Genomic DNA, 25,882 nt, shown 5'->3' on the forward strand with positions numbered 1-25,882 from the left:
AGTAAAGGTAATTTAACTTGGTTACATACAAAGGAAGACAGTCCCCGGGATTCATGACGCTCGGCGCAATGACGGTTTTAGCCTTGAACCGAGCATCCTCCTCAGAGATGGTGCAGCAGCACCATATGAATATTTATGAAGGTGCGCTGCAGCACCATTGACGTGCACAGGAAATGTGTGCGAGTGCAGGCAGCATGTTTAAGTGCTTTACGGAGGGTTAAACATGCCCCCACAGTTGCACAACCTACATTGCTTACTATTAGAGCCTGCCTGTAATAGTAAGCAATATGTCAGTGTCCGTGGATGCCGAAATGTATGCAAAGCATACAAGAGTGTCCAAGAACGCTGAAATAAAATCAAAGGTGTAAACATACAAGCACATAGTTGAATGTTGAGCCCCTGTCCCTAGAACTATTACATTTAAATTCCCTGTGTCCCTATGTTACTGTTGTATCTCTTCGTTATTGAAAGCGTAAGCAAAGTGCAGCGTGCTTGCATGTCGTTGCCCTTTAATTAGTGTAGCTTACATGTCAAAATCATCCAAACAGAAAAACACATGCAGAATCAACGTTAACGTCAATAGTGTAGTGGTCAGAGCATCCACATCATGAACAGGCATTCCCGGTTCGAGTCCTACTGCAGCACATATCATTTTCCATGTGGAATGTGTATATGAACATATTTTAACATCGTTTTGCTGTATAACCTACATAGTAACATGTAAATGTGAACTGGAGTACTGCATTAAATGTTTGCTTAATTTAATTAATTAAAGTGTTAGAGTCATAATAAATAAGGCACTAGTAAGCAGGTTTAAGCATAAATAAGCAATAGTAAGCATATATAAGCACCAGTAAATGTGTTTAATTGCATTTGCATGGGGATATGCATTGCCTACACAGATTAAGCAAAGTAGAAGCTAACTGAGTGTAAGAAACTATAACTGGAGTTAGCATTGCTTAGCTCCACACAAACCCGCGCACCCCCGCTCACAACTGCTTTAAAGTGCCTTAATCACTCTGTACCCAACGTCCCATGTTCTGCCCAGCAACAACATAAACTGCCTCTGCAAGGCTAGACCTCAGGACCCTGTACATCACAGTTGTTAACCACTAAGCCACCATAACAATACATATAAAGGTGGTATCAGCAAACTAATCCTCACCACAGGAAAATCAAATTAAACATGTGAACTGAATCTATGTATGGTGTGATGTTTTATAAGCAGCCACAGACCATAAATATGTGAATTGGAGTACTGCGGTAAACATAGAGTTGAGGTGTCATCATAATAAAGGTTTGAAGTCCCCAGGACTCCATACAGTCTATGTACACATGAATCATGGAAACCAGACACATATATAACCTGTAATATAAATCGGTGCCAAAAGGTAAATATAATGCTACATAACCAATAAGCAATGCTAACCTCATCACAGCCCAACTTAGTAAGTGTAAGCAATGTGTAGGGAAGCCAATACAATCTGCCCACAGATATACCTCTTTAAGCAGTGCCTACCTGAAGTAAGCAGATGTGCTTATAGCTTGGCCTTTTCAAAACCAGCCAATTACGGAAAAGTGTGGGAATCTAGACCTACTTAAACTGAAGAGGTGGGAATATGGCTCATAACTGGTTGTAGCATCCCCCTGCAGGCAGAATGTCTGGAGTGGGAGAAGGCACTCGCTTTAGAGTGCAACACTGGGGCATCCAGGAGTCCAAATTCATGGTATGGCTCCTGGTAAAGCACCATGACAGGAGACTACTGCAGGGCCAGTACCAAGGCTCGCAGTACAAAACAGAGGCCTGGGACAGTCTCGCACATGATCTCAGTAGTGCCACAGGTATCCCCTGGACTGGTGAGCAGGTCAGGCACCACCATGCAGACCTGAAGCGGTGGAGGGGGGATGTCCTGGAACAGTGGATCCAGGAAGCAAGGCAGATGCAGAATGCCCCAGAACTGAGTACTCCTTCCACTAAGTAGTTAATAATTGCCTAGCTTGTGTATACTATGGATAGGTATGGCTAAATATCACTGTATTTCTCTGACAGCTGCAGATGAGCATGCTGTGAACCAGCAAGCCTATGATGCTAGGCTGCAAAGGATGCATTGTGAGGCAGGTTAGTAAATAGCCTGCAAGTACTGTCATAAAAAATAAATGTAAGAGCCTCAGAAAGTGTTGTACCAGTATACAGAATTGTGTAATATACTGCAAATAAAGGTATAACCCATGTATTGCTTCTGTTTACTCTGCAGTCATATGTTGTTGTACTGTTGCAGTTATTAAATAGTACCGTTGTAGTAAGCAGTGTTACCCACACTGTGGTATGCAGATAAAATGTTTATGAAGTTCTGTACAACAATGTTGGAAGTGCAAACAGGTCAGTCATATTAGACAGAAAACATTGCAAAGCTTCACAACAATTGCCTGATAGCATAGTGTACAGTGATCTTAACTGTAATGCTTTTGTCACACACAGCAGGACTTTGAATCCCAGGAGTGCTAGTAAGTTGTATGCATAATCATTCCACACAACTGTACAGAGTTTGTTAGAATGTTTAGAGAGAAAGCTGTATGCATATTAACACTTTACAACCATACAGATGTTGCTAGAATGCTCAAATAGAGAGTGGTATGCATATTTCTACCCCTCAACTGTTCCAATCTGCCCAGTATGTCCAGATACATGGCCCACATCACCTGCCTTTTGCCCTGCTCCACTGACAAATTAGTGTGATGATCCAAAAAATGTAGGCAGCAGTTAATGACATATAACTGATAGTCAGACTTGTACATAGTAAGAGACTGTACATGCAAACAAACCTGTCATCCCAGCATCTCACCCAAAGTGTATGAGACCAATCTCAAAACATGTTGCATTAACACCTGCATCTTGTCAAGCCTGTATGTAAGGCACAGGTCCCATACATACTAATCTACAAACATACCATTGTACAATATATGGTTATTGTGTAGTGTAATAATACATGTAAGGGACAGACCACTGCAGTGACTATGAATGTTGTGAAAACTACAATGATATATTAGTTGTTAATTGAACTTTCTCTCTCTCTCACCCCTACCATATGTGCAAAAAATAACCGATTTACACAACTCATTCGGTATGTCTACACTCCTAACCTTTGTTGGGACATATGTCCTATTGGTTTATAAATATTCACATCTGTTTCTATGCATGTGCCATGTTAAAATACTCCCATATTGGTGGCCTGTTGCCATCAATGAAACCTGCATGTTGTTGTAAAGGCCACTGTTGTCCCATATATGCATGTGTTCTGCCTGCCCTGCAACTATTTTATATGTGGTGCCCTGGGTAATGGGAATACCTGTGCATGTTGTCATAACTAATCCTGCATGCTGTTGACTATTACTAACCCATATCTGCCTTTAACATGCTACAACATAGCTTGTATGGGAAGGCCGGGCCCAGCGGACCCACCTGTCCCACCTCAGCTGGCCATGGCACCAGGCACCAGCACATCTGGGGCCCAGCCTGGTACCTCCTCGTCCTTTGGCCCTGCACCACCTTTGGGTGGAACCACCATAGGGGATGGGGCTCACCCCCCGGGAGTGGGAGTGAACATGAACCTGTCACCCATGGTATGGTCCGGGCCTTGGTGCATAGGGAGCTCAACAGGGAGATTCGAGACTACCTACACCAGCTTGAGGGATGAGTAGTGCAACTAGAGGGTGAGCCTGCCCCTCCTACACAGCCCCCTGCACATCCACCTTCTGGGCTGTGAAGGTGCAATGGTGACTGCCCATGGGTGGGGACCTCAGTCCCACTGTATCCATTTTTGGGCTCATGGGCTTGCTACTTCCAAACACCCCTCCCCGTCCAAAGTGCCCCCCCACATGTGTCATATACCACCCCTGTACACGTCTTGTATGTCTTGTCTGTCATCCTACCCAACCTATCCTCCCTGATCATACCTATTCTCCTCCCCCAACATCCAACTCTCAATTAAAAATAAAAGAAGAAAAGGGCAATCTGTTCCCGCAGCAAAAAAAGCACACCACATACATAGCTGTCCATTTCGCACATGTGTCCACTGGACTCATGTAAACATTTCTAATTGGCATTACAACATACTATTGTTGTCCTAACCCCTCTCTCAGAGATTTGAGTGTTCAAATGCACTTCCAAATTTATTACATATGCACAGCCGTTGCTCTAGAAGAAATGGACAGCTATGGACCTTCTCTACAACCTTCCTGCACATCCCTAGCTTCCTTGCCTATGTCCTTCCATCTTTGTGCCTCTTTTTCACCACTTTCCTATCACCCCTTTTTTCATTTCTTTTAAAGAAATTAGCACAGGGGTAAGCACTTGTAAGCAGCAGTGAGTGGGTTTCAGCCTGTTTGTGCAGGGGTAAGCACTGCCTACACAGGTAAAGCAGTCAAGAAGGTAACTGAGTGTAAGGAACTGTAACCAAAAGTTACCACTGCTTACCGTCATGCAAACCCGCGCACACCTGCTCACAACTGCTTAAAAGTGTCTTAATTCCTCTGTATCCAACGGTCTTTATTCTGCCTAGCAACAAAATAAACAGCCCCTGCTAGGCTGAAACCCAGGGCCCTGCACTCCATAGCCAAAGTGATTTACCACTAAGCCATGACCTATACAAAGATATTTTATGTTTTCAGAAACATATCATCCAGTCATGCAACAGTACAGAGAATGTATACCAACATCTAGGTGTATGTGTGTGTAAATATATTAATATGTAAACAGATACAACATATCTAGCTATGTATATATATATATATATATATATATATATATATATATATATATATATATATATATATAGTAATTTCTAAAACTATATGCATATATATCAATATATATGCACATATATACATGCATATGCTTAAATTGACACATATATGTGTCTACACCTATATGTCTATGTATACACAGCATGTTACATATGTGTATTCAGATATGTATCTATGTAGGTATATACGGACATAGTCATATATTTGTTAGCAGATATACATATATATATATATATATATATATATATATATAGGTATATATGGCCATACATCTGTACAGAGCAATGACAGATTAACAAATACACATATGTCCACATGAACCATTATTGGGGTTGAGAGGACCCTCACACTATGCATCTTGTATGGATAGGCATCCCCCCACAGCCAAACACGTGTGCTCTGCAATACACTACCAAGTACAGTCTGCCTCCCATAGGACATGTACTATGTGGAAGCCATCAACACCCCCAGGATACAGATGCATAGACACAAATATGCAGATACAGATATACATATATATATAAATATATATATATATATATATATATATATATATATATATATATATATATATATATATGTATATCTATATCTATATCTATATATATATATATATATATATATATATATATATATATATTTATATATCTACATGTGACTACACACACACACACATGCAGACATATGTACAGGAAGATACATATGTAGAAGGTGCACACAATATGGAATGGTCACTATGCCTACTGTTAACACCTGAACAACTAGACACTGTATGGGCCTCCCATACAATTGTCAATCGTTGCATGCAACAAATATCCATAGAAAGACCATAGGAAAGACACCATACACAGGTTTGCAGACATGGGAATCCTTTAATTGTGTACTATAACAGTTCTATATGACATGTCATATAGCTGCTCAGATTCTGACAACCATATAAACAGAGTACTGCAACTGTGAAACTGTTCAACTACTACAGTAGTCTGGAAATGTTCACAACTGTTGCTGTCCAGGCCAATCCCTTCAAATTGTACAATAGTGAAGAGAGATTGGCCCACAGGATATCAAACAATTAACAGTATGTACTATAGATGTGTAGTTCAGCAGCCTCTAGCTACACTCTGTACAAACTCACTAGGAGGGAGGTAAAGACATTTTGTTATCTAATGGGTTACAACTCGTACTTAACAAGGCATAACTGACAACATCATGAGCACACCGACAAAAAGGACAGTCTGTATGGCAGGGGGCAGTAGGCTTGCAGTACCCCAATTCATGTAAGTAATGTCACTATAGGTGAAGTATACGGTACTGTACATTCAGTTACCTTGTGTCAGCCCACCCTTGCTACCCCCACATTTATCAACAGCCTTGGTTATTTATGGTGCTCCCCACCTACACACAGTAATAAAGGCCCATATACCACTGTTACATACACTGGCCTCTGGAGTGCATACGGGCACATATTTATTGTGTAGGTGATGCCAACACATATATGGCCCCAGTCCCACTGTATGTGTGGGGGAAACAACAGCAGTGGACTAATGGCAGCAATGGCAGTGTGATATACACACAGCCACATCAGAACAACAGCATGACATATGTGCAAAGCTTGGTATGTAGATGGAGGACAGAGGCTGGAACACAGGCACATATGTGGAACACTGTTGCCATACACTAAGCAAGGTGCTGGTGTTACAGGATAGTGTGCAACATACCCTTAGTCAGGGAATTGAGGTTAGACACAGAAATGGAAGTAGCCATGTACTGATAGCATGCAATGCACACACTGCCAGTGTAATATCTGGCACAGGACCTGTGTGGTGGATGGGCAACACATGATAGGCATACCTCTGTCCATCAAGAGGATAGGCCCACATTAGTGAGCAGGGCAGAAAGACTGCATTCCAAGGTACACTGGTATGTACACACACACACACACACACACTCACACACATACACACACACACACACACACACACACACACACACACACACACACACACACACACACACACACCCACACACATACCACACACACACACACACACACACACACACACACACACACACACACACACACACACACACACACACACACACAGACACACACACACACACACACACACACACACACACACACACACACACACACACACACACACACACACACACACCCTGTAACACCGGTACTATGCAAAGCATAATACAACTCTACTCACAGTCTGTGTGTAGTTTCTGCTCCTCCTATAAATATGTGGCCATTTTGAGTGTGCAGGTTCTCCTGTAAGAGGTATTGGTACCTGCTGTCTGTAACACTGATGCCCACAAACAGGAAGGATGTCCATCACACAGGATATGTAAAGGGACCACACCCACATGCTGTAGGGATTTATAGTGGGTGGTTGCCATGACAGTGTTATCTGGGAGTAGTACACATGTGTAAACATATATATATATATATATATATATATATATATATATATATATATATGTATATATATATATATATATATATATATATATATATATATATATAGATATAGATATATATATATATATATATATATATATATATATATGTATATATATATATATATATATATATATATATATATATATATATATATATATATATGGCTATCTGGATAAGTCTATGTACATATATTTCCACCACATGTCATGGACTTGGTGTGTAGTCCTACCCCAGCCCCTATAGTCCCATAGTCTTAGTGCAAGGGGATACCAGGTATGTATGGCAGGTACATTACTAGACTATTGCTACTGTCATTGGGATTGTCTTCAAAGACATGGTGTCATGGTGTGTGTGGAAGGTGACATCTGATCAGACACATGTGTGCCATTGCCTAATGACAGACATCCTAAGGAACTCATTGTAGAGTATCGCTGCTAGCATGTAATATGTGGAACTTTGGACACACTCTGTACAGTCCACAGGTTTACACATAATCCCTTATTGCACAACATGCATACCAGGCCTGACTTTATGGATGTAGGCAACCATGTAGATGGGTAGAACACATAACAACATGTATACATTCGCCAACATAGGCTTTGGATTTACACACTCCTGTGTGGCCTGACACATAATGAATGCTGGTACAGGGGTGCCATGGACACATACTACCCACTAGATATTGACATACATCTGTACAGCATCCCACTGCTCTGTCTAAAATACATGATCTTTAAGGGAGGTCTGGCAGCAGTACATCTGGCATGTATCTGCACATGACATCTCACTGGGTAAGTACACTGTGCTGCTAGGCATGTCACAATGCATTATGCAGGCTACATCTCCTATGGGGGAATGCACATGTACCTGCAGATATAGCAGGTTAAACAGCCATGTCACAGCACAAGGTAAGATACACCTGCGTGACAGTGCATAACCACAACCAATGTGAACACAGCCACAGCCACACATGGTAAGCTTGCATAACATTACAGTATATGGACTATCTGTTCGACACCATCCTCATATGTGCCACTCAAAGAATACCCTACATACACTGGGCTGCTATACAGTTTGTTCTGATGGCTGTCTGTGGTATGGGACATGTGTGTGTATGGCCATACATACATGTACGGCAAAACGGTACCATACAGTGGGTCAGCATGTAACATCACATGGAAGGGGAGCCAGAACAATTACATCCACCACAGTCTGTACACAGGCTAAAGTATATATTAGCAATATACACACACTGCTGACATTCACTACACAGACCTCAGTACTGTACAAACATCCACAGATTGTCCAGGTTATGTCATGTAACATGACTCCTACTGTACATGATGTGTAGCAGTCTGATATATCACTGCCTTGTCAGCATTGATGATGACACTATTTATGGTGTAAAGCACATATGCACCACTTCATACACATCATCTGTACAACGGTTGACAGAGGTGTGTCTGACAGCACATACACAGGGCCAGTATAGACATGTTGCTGTGATACATCATACATTTACCATTGTAACAGGGTTTGTTGCAACATATGTCCTGTGAGGGATATGGAGTCAGGAACTGTCACGGCCTTCACCTTCTACAGACTGCAATCCTCACACTACCTTCTGCATTCTACAGAAAGATGCACCATGGCCAACACATGAAACCAAAGGCACAACACTGCCCAGTCTGCAGGTGACCCTGCAGATAGGGATTCCTCATATACATGGAACTGACATGGCAGGTATTGCAACATGTACATTAGCAGACCAGAGTTCCACCGTGGCAACCCCTAACCAAGAAAAGCCAAAAAGATAAACAACAACAACAACAGGTGTATCCAAACACTGTTAAACCAACATTACTCCAAATGCAGTATGGCAACACTTACAGTCTGTAGTCAGGTCAGGCACATCCCCCTCCTGTTTATTGGCCTCTTTCCACAGTGTATGTTGTTAGAGGTAAATCCCCAATCCATCTGAGATACTGTTTGCCAAACAACAGATCTAATTCCTGCTCGCAGTGAGTGAAATGGGCCAACACCACCATGATGTTCCTAGGTGTTGGAGTGTGTTTCCATGCAATTGGCTATGGGAATGTTACCACAGCTGTTCCAAATGCATTCAGCTAGGAGAGGGCTGCAATTTGTGCAGAGGCCATCAGCTGATCATGAGCGTCACTTGAAATACACATGCTGCTGCCTAAGCATAGCAGGTGTGGGTCTTCACATCCACCAGAGAGGGAGTGGAGGAAGCAGACAGAGGTGAATACATGTCAGGGAGGGGTGGGTGAGTAAAACAGAAGCATGTTTGTCTCACACACCTACCAGCATAGGGTATCAAACCCCCAACAACTATGTAGTGCTATCACAGTGCAATGCAGTTATTGGATGCGCCACATATGTTACCTGCTGTGAAGCACTCAGAACATATTTGTGATGGTGAGTGACATCTGCAACAGGGATACGGTGGATATATGGCACGTGACTTACATGTGCCTGTCTGTATAAACAGGAGCCAGCATCAACACAAGCACACTCAAACAGGGACGCACATACATTGACACACTTGGCAGGGCCAGGAGTGCAACTCATCACTAGTGGGATTGCCACATCACATCAATGTGCAGGTATCACATGCATCCCATGGGCCATATGGAGGTCATATGGGCAAGGAGTATGAGGAGGTGTCAGACATCAGATAACATGCTTCAGCATGCCTTGGGGGTTGTAGTGAGTGTGGATGTGAACATATGCACCATACAACACACACGCAAACACACAGGGTGCCAGTTCTGACATGCATGAGTGCATGTCTGCATGGGTGTGTGGTGGTCATCCGTGCCAGCAGGCTATACAAGGATAGGCAATGGGTATACCTTGGCATCAGGCCACATGACAATGGTTTGCATTGTGGGCCAGGCCTGTAGTTTCTGCATTTGCCCACACAGTTGGGTATTGCATCTCCCATCCAGTCACCTGGGTGGCTATTGAGTGTGGCCAATGCTGTGCATCACTTGCCATGTATGTGTTCCTTAGTCCATGACATGGATGGTGTCTGGGATGTGCACACCTCCCGTATGCATGTACAATGACATGTGGAACTGTACCTGGGGTGTCTGGCCCATGTTGTGAACACAGATTATCATCATATGTGCCAGGCTTGGCCACCTGTGGCAGGAACTGGTAATGGACATCAGGTTTACCCTGCACTTCAACTACCCAAACATAGACTGGGAGCATTACTCTAGCTCCAATACCCTTGCCCAAAGGTTCCTAGAATTTATAAACTCAAATGCTATGGAACAACTTGTTACCACTCCCACAAGAGGGGAAAACATACTGGACCTGATCATCACCAACACGGGGACTCTATGCTCCAGGCCAGAAGTGTATCCCTCACTGGTAAGATCAGACCATAAACTAATCTCACTGGATATTCACATCCCGACCCCACCCCCTGCCCAGAAAACCACAGTGAAAAACTACTCTAAAGCAGATTTCACACTCCTCAAAACCGAGGTGGAATCCTTCAAAGCCCCTGATCTTGTGGAAAATACGACCCAGACCGCAGAATCCTTTATAAACGCATTCTATGAACACCCTCAGGAATGCATGGATCATACAATCCCAAATAAAACGAAGACTCAAACCTCCAAAGGCAGACGTCCTGTCTGATGGACCCCATCCATAAACAAACTATACAATAGAAGGAGGAAGCTACTACATGATAGAGCAAAATCCCAAAAAGGGAAGGCATCTCTGATCAGTATTAGCAAAAAACTATGGGCACTCATAAAATCGTTTAAGGCCAGCTTTGAGAGAAAAATTGCACAGGACACTAAGGATAATCACAAGGCTTTCTTTAGTTATGTTAGGAACCTGGGTGGGAATTCCCAGATATGCTCAGAATTAGTCCAAAATGACAAAAAATATACCGAACCCACAGACATTGCCAACATCCTAGCTGACAGGTTCAGCGCAAACTTCTCCCCCCCCCTCCCTACCAAAAGGGCAAATATCTATCCCAGCAGAGTGCTGCCCCCCTGACATCTCAGATGCTCAGGTAAGAGCTGCCCTCTCCAAAGCAAAAAACACAGCATCAATGGGACCAGACGGTGTCCCGGGCTGCGTCCTACATGAATTCCAAGAAGAGCTAAACCCAAACATAAAACTACTGTTCAATCTCAGCCTTACTACAGGATATGTACCCAAAGAGTGGCGTACAGCAACAGTGGTCCCTCTCCACAAAGGTGGTGCCTCAACGGATCCTGGAAACTATCGCCATAAGCCTGAATAGCTTGGTCTGCAAAGCTATGAAAAGGATCATCATGGACCTCATAAATAAAGATATTGGGGACCTACAGACACTGGATCCTACCCAGTTCGGCTTTGTTAAGGGCAGATCCTGCCTCTTAAACCTGGTCAATTTCTTTGAAACAGTCACCAAGGCCATTGACAGGGGGAATGTGGTCCACACAGCCTACCTGGACCTCGCAAAAGCCTTCGATGCAATACCCCACTCAGGCATTATAGATAAGCTCACCAGCTTAAATATAAACCCCTATGTCACTAGATGGGTTGCAAACTGGCTCAAGGACAGAACCCACATGGTTAGAATTGCTGGAGCCATGTCAGACTCCAAACCAGTTACAAGTGGCATCCCACAAGGCTCAGTCCTGGGACCTCTCTTGTTCAGTATATATTTCTCGGAGGTACAGGCCAACACGGAAGGACTGTGGCTGACCAAGTTCGCAGATGACTGCAAAGTGGGTGCCATAATTGACTCTCCAGCTGACACAAGCATCCTCCAAAAGGGCCTCATAGAAACAGACAACTGGTGCCAGAGCTATGGCGTCAAGCTAAATGCCAAAAAGTGTATAGTCATCCCCTTTGGCAAAAACAAAGTGCCCACAAATTACCACATAGGTGGTAATCCATTAAGTACAGAAGAAGTAATTAGGGACCTGGGGACCCAAGTTGATAGCAATCTCTCATTTGACAACCACGTGGCCAAAGTGGTTAGAAAAACATTTTATATAGCCCACCTAATCATGAAGGGACTCACATCTAGATCAGGGAAGGTCATTGTGCCTCTTTACTCATCCCTCATCAGGCCCATAATTGAGTACAATGCCCCTTTTGGGATGCACCTTACCAGACACCTGCAGCAACTGGAAAGACCCCAAAAGTACTTCACCAAGAGGATCAAAGGGCTCAAACAGATGCCATATGCTGCCCGGTTAAAGAATCTCCAGCTCTACTCAGTGGCATACCACCTGCTCAGAGGCGATCTGTGCCTGACGTATAAAGCCATGTCCAACCCGGAATTAATGGACATGCTGCACCTCAGAAAATCCAAATCCCATCGAGCTACATGCTCGAGAGACTTGAACCTCAGCACTGAAATAAATAGGACATGCTGGAGGGACAGATTCATAACCCAGAGGCTCCCTTCACTCTGGAATAAAATCCCAGTCCAGGTTAGGCAGAATCCCTCATTGACTCTCTTCAAGAGGAATCTTGATGAGTGGATGGGAGATCATAGGTTTACCCCGGGTATCACTTCTGTGTCACTGTTAGACAGAGGCACAGTATACTAACCTCGAAAAAGGGCATAGCAAAATTAATTTAAAATGGGTGGCAAAAGCCAAACACACTCTGGCTAGGCTTACAAATGCCCTAGGGCAGATAGCCTAGTATGAACCTATGAACCTATGAACATTGATAGCATGCTAACAGCATTCCCCGATGCCAGCATCATCTGTCCGTACAGGGCATGGTGTCACACATGATATGTCTATTGTGAGTCACAAGTGAAGGCACCAAAGGTGGTGCAGGTGTCCATTGGGGAACAAGGTGGAGGTGCACTGTCTGCATGTATGTGAATATTGGACAGATGGACGGGGTAACATGGCCTCTGTAGCCCACTGCTATCACTGCATAGTTCCTTTCAGTGGCCAATAGCTGGGTACTACCCACATATTGGCTGTTGCCTAGGTATGTGTGTGCATATGATAGATGGGTTTAGTGTGTGCTCTGGGTAATAGTAGGGTTGCTAACTGTGATTGGCTGGCCTTGATGCCACATGTATGGGTATGGCTTTGCACATCAGCCTTTCAGCTAATTTACATCTGTCATCTCTGTATAGTTGACATTTGGGCCATCATAAAAGTAATGAACAAAACCCCCTCCACATTGCCCACACTCACACCCACCTCTACACAGGATACAAGTTACAAACACACAAATACACACACACATACAGACACACACACACACACACACACACACACACACACACACACACACACACACACACACACACACACACACACACATCATACCTGGGAGTAGAACCCACTACTTAAATAGTATATTACACTACAGCACTACGCAGTTATAGTACGTGCCATGGACATTACTAGAGTACTTCTTCCCCAAAGGTGTATTTCACGATGAATGACATGAGCAGGACTACCAAAGAAGGATGTTTTATCTGTACTGCAGGTGACTAGCCTATAATGCATTGCTCCCTACACAGACATTGAAACACACACAAAACATCTAGAACTCCCATGGATGGAGATGGAACCCTACCACAGTTCTAAATCACACTACAGCAGTTTGCAGTTACAGGACGTGCTACAGAGATTACTGAGCTATGACTTTCCCTGAGGTTTATTTCTAGGTAGGTGAGATCAGCAGCCTTGCCAAAGGTGAGTATGTGATTTGTACGGAGTGTGAGCAGACTAAAAAGCATTGCTCTTTACTCAGTCAGACACACACACACACACACACACACACACACACACACACACACACACACACACACACACACACACACACAGAGTTTCCAAGTCTGGGGTTAGAACACCTACCTAACTACTTTATCACATTACAGCAATATGCAGTTACAGAACGTGCTACAGAGTTTACTGGGCTATGACTTCCCCAGAGGTGTATTTCTAGGTGAGTGACATCAACAGCCTTGCCAAAGTTGGGTATGTGAATTGTCCAGAGTGTGAGTAGCTGAAAAAGCATTTCCCTATTTAGTCAGACACATACAGATTCACACCATTTCCAAGTGTGGGGTTAGAACACCTACCTAAGTACTTTATTACACTACAGGAGTGTACAGTTACAAGACACGCTACAGAGATTACTGGGCTATGAATTCCCCAGAGGTGTATTTTTAGGTAAGTGACATCAGCAGCCTTGCCAAAGTTGGGTATGTGAATTATCCAGAATGTGAACAGCCTAAAAAGTATTGCCCTACTCAGTCAGACACACACGCACACACAGATTCACACACAAACAGTTTCTAAGTCTGGGGTTAGAACACCTACCTAATTACTTTATCACACTACAGGAGTACGCAGATACAGGATGCACTATGGAGATTACTGGGCTATGACTTCCCCAGAGGTGTATTTCTAGGTGAGTGACATCAGCCGCCTTGCCAAAGTTGAGTATGTGATTTGCCCGGAGTGTGAGCAGCCTAAAAAGCATTTCCCTACTCAGTCAGATGCGCACACACAGATTCACACAGTTTCCAAGTCTGAGGTTAGAACACCTACGTAATTACTTTTTCACACTACAGAAGTACACAGTTACAGGATGCACTACAGACATTACTAGGCTATGACTTCCCCAGAGGTGTATTTCTAGGTGAGTGACATCAGCAGCCTTGCCAAAGTTGAGTATGTGATTTGTACGGAGTGTGAGCAGTCTAAAAAGGCATTGCTTTCTCCTCAGTCAGACACACACACACACACACAGACACACACACAAACACACACAGATTCCAAGTCTGGAGTTAGAACACCTACCTAACTACTATATCACACTACAGGAGTACACAGTTACAGGACGGGCTACAGGGATTACTAGGTTATGATTTTCCCAGAGGTGTATTTCTAGGTGAGTGACATCAGCAGCCTTGCCAATGTTGAGTATATGAATTGTACGGAGTGTGAGTAGCCAACTAAGCATTTCTCTCTACACAGTCAGAGACAGACGGACAGACACACAAACACACTCACACATTTGGCAAGTCTGGGGTTAGTACTACTACCTAACTAGTTTATCATAGGTTCATAGGTTCATAGATTAGTACTAGGCTAACAGCCCTTGCAAGCCATTTTAAGCCTAGCCAATTATCCCTTGTGAGACTCAAACCCTGCACCTTGTGTTTGTAAGGCAAACATCTTAACCATTAGGCCACCCTCCCACCCTAAACAGACTTACGCAGTTATGAGACGCGCCATGGAGATTACAGATCTACAGCTCTCCCAGAGGTGTATTTCACATTGGACGACCTCAGCAGGCATGGCATAATACTGCTACGGGGAGGGCGGTGTGTGCATGGCCCATATCCCATTCATGTAGGGGTTGACATGCCACATGCAGGCACACACAGGGTCATATGTTACAGGTACATGTATACAGCTACTAGATGACCACTTCCTTGTACAGTCGTGTTGCACAGCTGACATGTGCACCACAATAGTCTGTCATGCTGACAGATACTAGTGGCTAGTATCTGCAGTGAGTGACATCTGCACCTCATGTGTTTGGGGCTCTTTGGCTGTGTGCTGGGTGGGAAAGGCCCAGATGGCTCCTTGTCATGGTCACCCTCTTCTACACATCTATGTCCATCTACCTTTGGCTTATTATAGTGTGTTGTCCTTACATATATCTCTGTATTCCTATCCACTGTGTGTGCAAGGCAGGGGCAGGTGCATACTGACTTGTGCCTGCACTAAGAACTGCGACTGCCAGATTTGTCAGGTCCACTGGTGTTTGCAGAGACATGGCCTTGATGTGTTTAAGTGTGTGAGCATGCCCAGTATGACCTTTCAGTATGTTGTTGACTGACATTGCCTTCATTCCTCTGTGTGTGAGCATGCCCAGTATGGCCATCTGTATTGCATGTGTGGATCAAGTCCAGATAGTTTGTACTGCAGTGCTGACCTTTGTGTTGTACACCAACAGGTAGCATGCTGTGTCTACAGGGTATCCAACGGTCATTTGGCATTGACTGTTCCTACATTTCTGCATGGGGGGGCACATGACTGATTCTACATTTCTACACAGGAGTGGGGGGCACACCTGACTGTTACTATAAGTGTACATAGAATGGGGGGGGGCACACCTGACAGTTGTACACATTTGCTACGACTGTACTGGCATGTCGAGTACTCCCATTCAGTCTGTAGTCATACCTATCGTGCTGGCTAGAGGCATACCAGTTTACTACAGATCCTACCTTTAATTACCTACGTATTGGTTTCTGACTTTCCAGCCTTCACATCTTACATCCAAATTCCTGGCTTGCTGTAGTCCGTCTGTGTAGGCCTGGGGGTGGGGTTACCCATAGGACTCATTCAGAGGTCATTGTACAGCATTTCTTTGTGTTTGTCTACACCTATCCTGCTGGCTCTGACTGTTGTTGGGTATTGACCCCCCCCAACTGGCATGTGTGAGTCACTTACCTTGTGGGTGTCCCAGTACTGAGGGTGGTGCTGCAGGGCTGCCTATGTTGGATGCACATAGTACACTCCCTATACATGGTTAAGCACAGGTAGTGTCATGTCTGGCATCCCTTTTACTGTATGTCCGAGTCTGAGAGATGTGTCATTCCCTGGGTCCCTACTGTGTCAGTGCAAGTGCTATATGTTGCCTTTTTGCCAAGGCCAGGGCATACTGGGCACACCTTCTTCTGCCTACTGGGGCAGGCTCAGGTTGTTCCTCCTCCGAGTCACTCTGTGCCTGTGCAGGCCTTGGCAATGGTGGGGAGCTGTGTGGCCCTGCCCCATGCTGTTCCTGCTGCAGCTGTTTCTGCAGGATCATATTGTGGAGCAAGGCACATACTATGAATATGTGGGCACATGTGGCTGGAGAGTACTGCAGGGATCCACCGGATATGTCCAAGCAACGGAACTATGATTTAAGCATCCCAAATACACGCTCTATGATGATTCTGGTTTGTGCGTGTGCCTCATTATGGCATTCTTGCATGGGTGTGTGTGCATTTCTGATGCGTGTCATCATCCACGGTTCCAGTCCATAGCCAGCATCCCCCACCAGGTGGCCATATAGGATGTCCCCCCTGGCAAATACCTGCTACAGCTGTGAGGCATGCCAGATGTGGGAGTCGTGATAGCTTCCAGGGCTGTCAGCACACACATCCATGATAATGCCCTGGGCATTGCACATGACCTGGCAGTTGATGGAGGGGTATCCTTTGTGGTTTATGTAGCTCCTACCCTGCTCACCAGGTGGTGACTTGATGTGTATGTGCGTGCAGACTATTGCACCCAGTACCTCCGGGTATTCTGCCACATGGTGGAAGAGACGCATATTGCTGGCCAACTCCTCCTGCATTTGGGGGAAGTATATGTGCTCATTGGCATGTGGTAACATGGCATCCAGGAAATGGTGGAGTACCCCGGATGCTGATGCCTGTGGGAGCCTCATGATATCCCCAGTTGGCCTTTGAAAAGTACCTGTGGCAAGTATTCTCAAGCTTACACATACCTTCATATCCACTGGGATGGGTTCCCCTCTGTTTCTTCTGGCTCTGAGGCATGGCCGGCACAGCTCCACAAGTTGCTGTAGAGTGTCCCTGTCCACCCTGTAATGCTCTACTATCTCCAGATCATGTAGTCCATGGTAGGTTACCCTGGGTCTGAACACTCTTCTCCTCCTCTGGTGCCTGAGGTGGTTGTCAGTATCATCCTCCACACCACCTTCAGTCTCCAACACATGCTGGTGGATCAAAGCTATGGCAGCCCCAAACATGTACATATTAAAACCTCCCCTTATGTAGACACCAATGGTGCAGAGTATACGGGAATACACAAGTGTGTGTGAGGTGTTTTCACACTTCATACTATTATGCTATAGATGCTGCTGATGTCAATGGCTGTGTATGAGCAATTCCAGCTGCAAGGTATCTTAATTATGTGTTTTACAGTGAGTACTGCAAGTGTGGGGCCTGTAGTGTGGAGTTATGCTTGCCTGTCAAGATTAATTTTATCTTATATATGTATGTATGTGTTTTTTTACACTGTATATAGTGTGGTTACATATGTTTAGTAACTTTGTGTGCAACATTATATGCATAGTGCATCTTTATTGTAGGATTCACTGTGGTAAGCTTCTCTTGATTTTGATTCTGTACAGCTTGCTAGCCCTAATTAGTTAATTGAGTAATGGATATTTGACTATTTAAATAGAGTGTAAGCCTTTTACTGTTGTCTGATGAAGCAACTTTATGTTGTGAAAGCACTCACCATTTTTTGTTTTCTGTTTTGTCTATCAATAAATGTTCTCAGTGTGCTAGCTTGGTGCATTTTCTTTCATTTTGTTTGGGTTCCTTTTTGTACCTTGCTTTTACCCACGACCGTTTTTGATTTTTATATATTAATGCAATTCTGCTTTGTTCTGCTGTGACAATTTACTGTTTTCTTTGCAGTACAGCCCCTCCCCTTTCCTGTTCTGCAGATAGTTGCTAGCAGCCTTGTTAGCTGTTATCAATGGCCCACTGTAGGTTCCTAGGTGTTAATTACTTATTTGTACTCCAATTTCCCTGCTGCAGCATTTCCTTATTATTTTCTTTATATCCTTCCTGTTTCAGCTCCAGTGCGTGCCTCGCAAATCCGTTTACCAGGTTTAAGCACATTTTAATCTCGTTCACATGCATACTCGGTTACCTTGTGTGCTCTCAGCTAAGCAAAGCTTAAGCCAGTTCAACACACCCCTTTCCTTCAGCTTTGCTTAGCTATGGGCAGACCGGGTTAGCAATGCTCCAATGTGCTTACAGCAAAGGTGACACACCCCTCTCTTGATGTGATTTTTATCTCATGGTCACACCTTGGTGTTATAACACTACACTGTGAGGTGCATCTTTACACCAGGGGGAAATCTCTGATTCAGTAATGCTCCTCTCATTTACATAGGATTGCCTACTAATTACTAGAAACCGTGCATAACACTGACGCAGCCCCTTAGCAACCCTTGCACCATGGTGTAGTGTAACATGCCTGCCATTGACTATTATGGGAAAAACATGAATTGTGTTAGAATGCACCTTTTTTATTTCTTACAATCTCGTTTGCGTGCCACTGCCCTACGCTTAAACTTCGCGGTAGTGCGGAAAAAAAGAACAATTTGTTTATTTTTACATTTTGTACATTTTCTTTTTATGCCAATGGCTATATATTTTGCCATTGGTATATATTAACATTATAATGCATGGGTTTGGCCGGCCGACATGGCTCCGACTTTATGTTTGCAGTAATATAAACCATTTTTTATGGTTTACATTTCTGCATGCTTATGCTACGCCTGCTCCACTTCCTGGATCACTAAATACCCTCATTTGCATGCTACACTGCTGCAAATGGGGTGATTTGCATACAGGAGAGAGGAGCTGTGCTGGCGTAGTGTACGCAGGTAGTGCACATTAACACAGCTCGCAACTGGATCGCTCACTGGCCATATTTGGCGTTGGAACACCAACGCTACTCATGTTCCTGGCGCAAGCTTCGTGAATCCCGGGGAGTATTTTATTATCAGGCTTAAATATTTGTCACTTTCTACAAGATTCTAGTCTTTGTACTTCTTCTTTAAATGGTATTGGTAACAGAATCCAAGTGACTGTTATAACATATTTCCTTATCAGAAAATGACTGTAGTTTTGGTCCTTGTATACATTATATTCTCATTTTGTAATTCAAGGACAGATATGATCGATTTGCTTTTGTGCAAAACATTGATAATTGGGAAAGTAACTTTAAGAAAGGCAGCAATCTTTTAATGTACTGTCTCCTGACCTTTTCCTTGTTGAGGCTCATATGAAATGTATCTGCTCCAGATGGATGGTATGTGCTCCTGTTTCTAATCCAATCATTTTGCATTCAAGCATCACTGCAAAAAGACTGTAAATTTTCATCTCATGATAGTAGATAGGCTTTTTATGATATACAGGATGTTAATTTTTTTCTCAGTAGAACACTGGAACTCAGATTCTGTTGTGTTTATTGTTTTACATATGGATGCACAGGAGATATCTAGGTGTAGTAGGTGTTCCCTGAGTGTTATGTGACACTTAGAGCTGTATTCCAAAATATTAAAGCAGCTCTGTGGACTGCAGCAAGTACAGTGCTAGAAACCAACAAAGCAATGTAATATATAAATGAGATTTAGTGCTGAATTAGCATATAGATGAGCACTAGTCAGCAATTATCGAAGTAGAACGCAGATGTTCTGATAATTAGGCACAACTACTGAGGCTACAAAGAAAATACAAAGAGTAATAAAAGAGATAGCAGTTCACTTTGGAAATGGCATAGTCATCTTGTTGATGGTAAATAAATGTGTGTTTATACTTGATAATGGAGGCGGACGCATGAAATAAAGGCTGCATAGTCAGTTACACAACTGAGAATTCATAGTATGTAACTTAAGTAAATACATGTGACACATTAATATGTGGATGTATGGATATGCACAATATTAGAGTAATGTGAATTCTGATGAGTAGCTGAGGACATAAACAATTGTGTTTGGTGATATGTACTAGCATGCCATATCAACAGCATTGCAGTAGGCAGGTATCAAACAAAATAATGTGGGATGTTGGATGTGTGAGGCATCACACACAATGTACATACTCCAAGCAGTGGAGAGATGAGACAGTAGATGTTTGGTGATAATAAAGAGGAAGAACACACATGGAAAAAGGTCAAGGAAGGTCAGAAGAATGGAAAGAGAGGCATGTGTATTTCTCTCTCTCTATTTTTTTAGAAATGAAAGATGGGTGAGTTATTGGCAAATGGCAGGAGAACATTAGGTTAGAAAGATAAAATACATCACATACCTCAAGAACATGGTGCTACAATACAATAAAAAAGGGATAGATATAGCACACAGAAAATAAACATGCAGGCAGCACATGAGGGGACACAGGGGGACAACTAAACAGTGCCAACAAAGGCAAAATATTGCACCAATGCACACAACATCTTTGCTATGGTGTTGTCTGTTAAGTGTGAACACCTTATAGCCATAACAGGAGGGACTGATGGCATGAAATGTGTGGTAATACTTGTCCAAAAGGGATACCACAACACAGATACCCATATATTTAACTATACACATGCCCTAGGTATACAGCTCTGGACATGTATACATATGGCATAGGCTATGAGCAAGACATGTTCAGACACATGCAGGATCACAAGAATAGAAGTCAGGATTTAATCTGCACATACAAGACAGTTAAGCACTTTTATCATTCCTGATATGTTATGGCTACTTATGGATACTTGTACAGCAGTATTTGTACAATGGTTTCTATTATGGCTCTGTGCACTATGCATATGTTATGGTGGACCCACTGTGTCTGCAACATGGTAGCAGTACAGCAATAATGTGACAGCTCACATCTGATTCCACACAGATGAAACTATTTATATGCAAGTCAAATAAAGTCACAGATTCCGTGTGTATGAAATACACAACTGTGTCAATGCACTGCAAGCATGGTGTAAACAGCTATGGAAACCTAAGCTGCTACTGCAGAAAAGTACCTCTGCAGATTTGCTGTGCACTGGCACATAGGTTCATAGGTGTTTGCTAGGCTAATAACAACAAGGGCCTTTTTAAGCCTAGCCATGCATCCCAAATCTCTAACAAGTTCTGGTACCCTTAATAAGTATAAGCAGAGGTTTGGGAGATGAACCATTTACAGGTTGCCTGTGTCTATTGGAGACAGAGGAGCCAAGCCAGGGATAAATTTTCTGTTCCCCATCCAACTGTCCAAGTTAACCTTGAACTAGGTTAGTGAAGAACACTGCTTCACAGGGATGGGTGCCTGTTCCAGAGATTGGGTAATCTCTGGGATACATACCTGTCTCTCCAGCAGGTCCTATTTATATCACAGGCAAGGTTTAAGTCTTCAAAATGGGTAATTCTGGTGATATTTGTTTTGTGGATATGCAGGAGGTCCATCAGAGTGGGGTCTGACAATGCTCTGCATGCTAGGCATAGATATCCCCTCAGAAGCGTATAGGAGACATAATACAGGGATAGGGCCCTGATGTGATCTGCATAGGATGTTTTACTTATGCCCTGTATTCTTTTAGCGAGGAACCTCTGTGGATGTTCCAATTGTTGGATATGCCTGGTTAGGTCACTCACCAATGGGAGCATTGTACTTAATGATAGGTCTGATGAATGGCGAATACAGTGGATCAATGACTTCCTTGGACCTGGATGCCAAACCTTTGTTTATAAGCTGCATAACATATAATGATTTCCTCACTACTGTGGACATGTGATGGTCAAAGGCTAGATTACTGTCTATGTGTGTCCCTAAGTTCCTGACTACTGAGTCAACTCTAAGGGCCGTGTTGTCAATATGATAATTACCAGATGTGGATGACTTCCTGAAGGATACTATTGTGCATTTCTTGGCATTTAGTTTTATGCCATGGCTCTAACAACAGTTGTTTGTCTGTATCAGCCCTTCCTGAAGAACATTTGTGTCAGTGTGGGATTGAATGACAGCTCATAATTTGCAATCATGTACAAATTTAGTCAGCCAGAGACCACTGCCATTGGCCTTGACTTCCAAAAAGTAAATGCCAAAAAGGAGCAGTCCAAGGACTGACCCGTGAGGACTACACTTGTGACTGACCTCTTTGTAGAGGTGGATTCCGCAGTTCTAAGTTCCTGAGTCCTGTCTGTGAGCCATTTGGTTATCCACTGGGTGGCATGCAGGTTTACACCTAACCTCTTGAGTTTGTCAACAATGCCCAAGTGGGGTATTTTTTCAAATATATCGGCCAGGTCAAGGTAGGCAGTGTGAACCAATTTGCCCTCATCCATTGTTTTGGTGTCTTGGTGACTTTCACAAAGAAGTCCACCAGGTTGAGAAGGCATGACCTGCCCTTGATCAAACCAAACTGGGTTGGGTCCAGTGTCTGGAGGCTTACTATATCATTATTGATTATTTGCATGTTAATTCTTTCCATGGCTTTGCATATAAGAGTCTTATGGGTATGTAGTTTCCAAGGTCTGTAGATGGCTCAACTTTGTACAGATGGATGACTGTTGCTGCTCTCCATTCATGAGACATGAAGCTTGTTTGGATGTTAGAGTTAAATAGCAATTCCAGGGGGCCTGATAGGTAATGTTTCAGTCTATTTAGAAGGCATCCATGATATTGTCTGAGCCCATTGATGAAGTGTTCTTGGCCTTAGAGGGTGAGAGAGAGCATTAAGGACCTGTTCCCTAGTGATAGCAGGAGGAGTTATATTTGATGGTATTTCCTGAGGGAAGGTTGAAGGGGAGAGAGGGGTAATGTTGGAGCTGAATTTGTCAGCCAGTAGGTTTCCTATATCTTCTGGCTGATATAGATGGCTCCATTTAAAATGAGCTCTGCATACAATTGTGTATTGCCTTTGAAGTTGTGGACATAGCTAAAGAATGTCTTGTGGTTGTCTGGGAGGTGAAATTTACCTCAAATGTGGCTTTGGTAAACTTTATTTGTCCTCTAATTTGTTTAGTTTATTGAGAGTGCTTTTATCCTGTTGGGCGCTGCACCTCCTAATTTTTGCCATCATTTTCTTCCTCCTGTTATACAACTTTAGATTTTGAGATTCCACCAGGGTGGCTTGTTTTTTGAATTAATGCTGTACTTCTTCCTGTTGGGTGCAGCTGTCTTTATGAATTGTACAGGGTTTCTGTGAACAGTCCTGCATAGGTACATATGCTGCAGTGTATGGTAACTTTATATCAGATGGATGTGTACCTATAAGTGATGTACACTTTTGGGCATGTGAGACACATAACACAGTGCTGTACAGTGGTAGCAACTTTACCAAAACATTAGTGCTTTAACACTTAATAAAAATATTTAACATATTTATATGTACAGTCATGCAAACCCATGGCAAGAGACATCATGACTGCAAATATGTGACACAACAATCCCTCACATAAGTAGAAATGCATGTGAAAAACAAATGTTTCATCAATGGTGATAAACAGACATGTACAGCACACACCACATTACATGGCCTTAATAGGGCTTGCTAATAATGTGTGAGACATGTGAAGGTATTTGTGTCATGCAACAATGCACAACCCTATTTTGAAAAGAAATCATGTCAACAGGTGCAAACTGCACACACACATATGTTACAGTTCAACTCATGAATAGTCTACACAATGTGAGGATGTATGGAATCCGGTCAGAGCATGATATGTTCAACCGTGATTAGTGCAACCCATGAGAGGTCAATGTGGCCACACAGACACAGCTACATGAAGACTAGGTGCACCAGTAACATGACACAGTGTAACATGGTAGAATGCCTTCATTCTTGGACAATGGCATCTGTGGGAAGGCACGGTCCACTGGAATGATGAAATATAGAGGCGTTAGAAGCATAAACACAATCACATGGTGTAAGACAGTTGCACATAAATGGTTGATGTGTCACTGACTCACATAAATGTCTGACTACTATAGTAGTACCAATGACTTTGTCATTGTACATGTGGGTGTGAATGACCTGAGACGTACCTCCCTGGACTACATGAAAAAAGACATGGAGGAGCACTCGGATTATGTAGCTCAGATGGGTATGACCCTAGCCCTGAGCAGCATCCTACCGTCACCCAGAATGATACCACAGTACAAGCAGAAAATGATTAATTTCAACAATTGGCTAAGATTCTAATGTCATTCTAAGGAGATCCAGTATCTGTCTGCCTGGAATGACATGACTGACAGACCTCTATGCTTTGCCATAGATCACCTGCATCTGTCACCCTGGGCTTCTGGATACTGGCCAAGGCTCTTTCCACCCCTATAGTGCCTTTTTTAGGCAGTGTTCCAAAGACCAAATTACCACTGTAACAGCTACAAACAAATGCAATCTGAGGGTCATTCTGCTCAACGCTAGAAGTCTAAATCTCAAAATGCACTCACTTAAAGCACTCCTTAAACTGGAGAACATCGCCATTTGTGCTGTAACAGAGACCTGGTCCAAGGCAGCAGAAAGCACCCCTGCACTACCAGGCTATAACTCATTCCATATTTTTCGGCCCCAGAACTTGGACCGAAGCTCCAAAGGCAGTGGTGTTTCCATATTCATAAAGGATATGCACACCTCAAGACTGGTAGCCCAACATAAAGCATCAGAGATACTTCAGGTGCAGCTAACATTGGGTAAGACAGCGATTCAGGTTGTAGCCTGTTATAGGTCCCCAACCATGTGCCAAGACTCACACTACACATTCCTAAGCACCCTGGAGAATATTAGGGTTCAACCTAACACTCTCATACTGGGCAAATTCAACTACCCCTCCATTAACTGGGAAAACTGCTCATGTACCAATACACTTGCCCAACGTTTCATGGAATTCATTAATTCCAATGCCCTGGACTAGCTCATTTTTATCCCCACTAAAGTTAGCAACATCCTTGATCTGGTCATTACTAACATGGGCGACCATTGCTCTACACCAATAGTCATCTCCTCCCTAGTTAGATCTGACCACAAACTAATCAGCTTGGAAATCCAC

The sequence above is a fragment of the Protopterus annectens genome, chromosome 1.part2 (assembly GCF_019279795.1).
Source record: "Protopterus annectens isolate FY-2018-M chromosome 1.part2, PAN1.0, whole genome shotgun sequence".
Taxonomy (NCBI): domain Eukaryota; kingdom Metazoa; phylum Chordata; order Ceratodontiformes; family Protopteridae; genus Protopterus; species Protopterus annectens.